Here is a 4655-nt window from a genome sequence, read left to right on the forward strand (position 1 = left end):
TACTACAACTCTCACATTTGAGATAAGAAATTCAAAATTGATGATTTAGTCTTATGGCATACCGAAGTATTGTAACCTACAGAATGAGGAAAATTATCCCTAAAATGGGAAGACCTCTATCGGGTATACGAAGTCATCAGATCCAAAATTTATCATCTAAAGTAACTGGATGGAACATCCTAACCTTCGCCATGGAATTCAAAGAACCTTCAGATGAATTATCAATAATGTATTAATTATCTCTCAATAAAATAATTTTTTTTCAAGACACTGCTGCTCTTCTCCTGATTTTTGATGAAGACCTTGACAATTGAGAAGCAAGGGCTAACCTATTGAGGATCTTTGAAGGCTCCTTATTTTTCAACAAGTAGAGGCGATGAAGATCTCAGCTGATTGAGAAGAGAAGGCTAACCTGAAAGGACCTTCAGGGGACTAACCTAAAAAGACCCCCAGTGTCCGTCGATCTAATCTACATGGGCTAAAGATCTTAGAGACTAAAAAGCGACCCTCGAAGACCTCTCGCTCTTCAGTGAGTAGAGCGTCAGAAGATCTTAGCCATACGAGAAGCAAAGACTAACTCAAAGAGAACTTTCGGAGGGCTAACCTGTAAGGACCCTTAAAGGCCTCCAACTCAAGCTATGCAAGAAATGAAGGCTAACCCAAGAGGACCTTCGGAAGGCTAGTCTAGAAGGACCTTCCTTCGATACTTATCGATTTCGATGGTATGGACTAAAGATCTTGACGACTAAGAAGCGAGGACTAATCTGTAAGGATCCTTAAAGACCCCTCACTTTTCAGTGAATAGAGTGTCAAAAAATCTTAGTCATACGAGAAGCAAGAGCTAACTTTTATAGACTCTCGAAGTGAATTGAAAACAAGAGCTAACCTATAGGGACTCTCAAGCTAGAAGCTAAAGCTAATCTATGAAAGTCTTTGCGAATCCCCTAGTACGAAACTTAAATACGTCTAAGTTTGGATTGTATGGATATAAGGGACCCAAAGCAATAAACACAAGTGAAGTAAAAGACTGAAATTCAAAGTATTTTATTAATTTATTTGGTTACAAAAGTTAAGTCACGAAAGAGAGATGATGACAAAAAAAAAAAGAGAGTACATCATTATCCACTTCCAGTCAGTAGAGTCTCAGCATGTTGTGAGCATGAAGCACCCTCAATAGCTAGGCATTTAGAATTGGTGTTGCCAATGTCAGATATCTCAACGAGGCCGATATCCACTTTGGAGAAGAGTTGGGTGATCAAAGTTTTGCATTCTCCAAAACTAGCTTCAAAGGCTGTGACAGATGCCTTCCTGGTTTGGAAGGTCACCTCAAATCAGGTGGCAGCAAGCAGGGACTCCTTGCACTTGATCTTGCCTTCGATGAATCTCCCTGCTGTCGCGCTATCCGCCAACCTGATCCAAAGATCCACTATCTCTGATCTCTTTTTATTTATGGTCTAAAAGAGGTCATCGTTTGCCTCTCGAAATGAAGCAAGTTCACTCTGAAGCTCGACAATCGTAGACCGCTCTTTATTTATCATCTGGCCAAGATCGTTGATTGTCCTTTAAGCTGAATGAAGCTTACTTTGAAGTCGACTTATCTTGGCAGCCGAAACCCAACTGGCTTCTTCGACAATTTGGGATGATGTGATGGCATATTTCAGCTTGAAGATCTTGTCTTGGGCATCATGAAGCTCCTCTCGTTGAAGAACTGCCTTCGCAGCTGCAACCCATCTGCCTTTGCTTGCCACCTAGACGAGCATATTGCACTCTTTGATCAACCTACATCTCTCCACGAGATGCTTTTTGTGAGTCTGCTTAGGGCATGCCCTCAAATGATTTATTTCTACCGAAATATTCTCATATTTCTTCTTCATTTTCGAGAGTTTTTGTCCTGCCTTATTTGCCTCCTTTTCTGCCTTCCTAGTCCTCTTTTCAAGGGCTTTGACCTGAGGCCGATTGGCAGGATGGTAATTATCGGTGAAGGTTTGATGCAGTATTTACATCGGTCAAACTGAGATAAAACATCATAATAACTATAAATCGAAGTAAGAGGTAAAAACTGGAGCTCTTTTCTCAAATAATACAAAAAAAAAACTTTTTTATCAAAATATATTCAAACCAAACTTATTTACCAAAATGATGTGAGAGGGAAAAACGCCATTTTGAATGGCGTTTTTTCCCCTGCCACGTCACCCCCCATTTCCACGGTGGCATCGTCCCAAAAAAAAAAAAAAAAAAAGAAGAAACGCCATTTGGAATGGCGCTTTTAAAAACGCCATTCCAAATGGCGCTTTTAAAAACGCCATTTTCAATGGCGTTTTTAAAAACGCCATTCATAATGGCGTTTTCCAATTTTCCCACCCAAAAATAAAGGAAAAAATCGTGGAAAAATGAAAAATTATGTTTTTTAAAATTTGAAATTAGTAAATAAATTAAAAATTTTAATTTTGATTAAATTTTAAAATATAAAGATTTGAATTTGTAATTCATTAAAAAAATTAATTTAGATTTTTTATTTCAAAATTTTTTTAAAAGATGTCCAAAAAAATCTTAAGAAATTAAAAAAAAATTATCATAGAAAATAAAAAAAGAGAAAAAAATATGAAAGAAATAAAAATTTGAAATTAAATTGAAAAACATCATTCGAAATACTTGTCTTCAAAATTTTTAAGAAAATTAAAAATTATAAAATTTTTAAAAAATAAAAAAAAAGAATTATAATGTAAAAATAAAAAAGAATAAAATTTTAAAGATAAATTGAAATTAAAATATTATTTCAAATTACTTTCTCAAATAAAAAATAATAAATTAAAAAAAGATTCAAAAAAATTTAAAAAATAGGCTAAAAAAATTTTATAAAAATAAAATAGTCTTTAAAAACGCCATTTTGTAAATTGAACTTTAGAAAAAATAATAATTTTTTAATTAAAGAAAAAGAATACGTAATAGAATGCTAAAAAGAAAAAAATGGAAGAGAAATGAAATTATAATTTCAAATGATAACTATTTTAAAATAAATAAAAAAAAGTATCATAGGAAAATAAAAAAATAACAATAAAATAAGAATTATAATTATAAATTTTAAAGAAATTTAATTTTAATTTAAATTAAAAATTATCATTTAAATTATTATTTTCATTATTTCATTTAATTTATTTATTAAAAGATTACAAATACATAATATAAAAAATTGTAAGAAAAGTAGATTACAAAAGTAGATTACAAAAAATTATCTTTAATTTCAATTAAAAATTATCATTCAAATTACTATCCTCATTAAAAAATTTAATAAATTAAAAAAAATAATTAAACAAATTATGAAAAAAAATTTAAAAAATTTAGAAAAAAGAAAAAGAATAAAAAAATACCGAAGGAAACGGCGTTTTCTCCTTTCCCCCCTTCTTCTCTCCTTCTCCCTCTTCTTCTTTCTCCCTACTCCGGCGTCTCTCCGACAGCACGACGGTGAGCTGCCTCCTCTCTCCCTCTTCCTCTCTCTTCCTCTATTTAAAAAATTTAAAAAATAAAAATTACCAGAAAGAAAGTCAAGGGATCGACTCACAGAGTGTCGCAGTCAAAAATTTTGCGTGCCGTTAAACTCTTTTAGCCATGAGTCGATTCATGGGGTCGACTAAAAAATATAAATCTACTTTTCTTACAATTTTTTATATTATGTATTTGTAATCTTTTAATAAATAAATTAAATGAAATAATGAAAATAATAATTTAAATGATAATTTTTAATTTAAATTAAAATTAAATTTTTTTAAAATTTATAATTATAATTCTTATTTTATTGTTATTTTTTTATTTTCCTATGATACTTTTTTTTATTTATTTTAAAATAGTTATCATTTGAAATTATAATTTCATTTCTCTTCCATTTTTTTCTTTTTAGCATTCTATTACGTATTCTTTTTCTTTAATTAAAAAATTATTATTTTTTCTAAAGTTCAATTTACAAAATGGCGTTTTTAAAGACTTATTTTATTTTTATAAAATTTTTTTAGCCTATTTTTTAAATTTTTTTGAATCTTTTTTTAATTTATTATTTTTTATTTGAGAAAGTAATTTGAAATAATATTTTAATTTCAATTTATCTTTAAAATTTTATTCTTTTTATTTTTACATTATAATTCTTTTTTTTTATTTTTTAAAAATTTTATAATTTTTAATTTTCTTAAAAATTTTGAAGACAAGTATTTCGAATGATATTTTTCAATTTAATTTCAAATTTTTATTTCTTTCATATTTTTTTCTCTTTTTTTATTTTCTATGATAATTTTTTTTTAATTTCTTAAGATTTTTTTGGACATCTTTTAAAAAAAATTTGAAATAAAAAATCTAAATTAATTTTTTTAATGAATTACAAATTCAAATCTTTATATTTTAAAATTCAATCAAAATTAAAATTTTTAATTTATTTACTAATTTCAAATTTTAAAAAACATAATTTTTCATTTTCCCACGATTTTTTCCTTTATTTTTGGGTGGGAAAATTGGAAAACGCCATTTGGAATGGCGTTTTTAAAAGCGCCATTCCAAATGGCGTTTCTTCTTTTTTTTTTTTTTTTGGGACGATGCCACCGTGGAAATGGGGGGTGACGTGGCAGGGGAAAAAACGCCATTCAAAATGGCGTTTTTCCCTCTCACATCAC

This window comes from Elaeis guineensis, chromosome 6 (genome assembly GCF_000442705.2).
Source record: "Elaeis guineensis isolate ETL-2024a chromosome 6, EG11, whole genome shotgun sequence".
NCBI lineage: Eukaryota > Viridiplantae > Streptophyta > Magnoliopsida > Arecales > Arecaceae > Elaeis > Elaeis guineensis.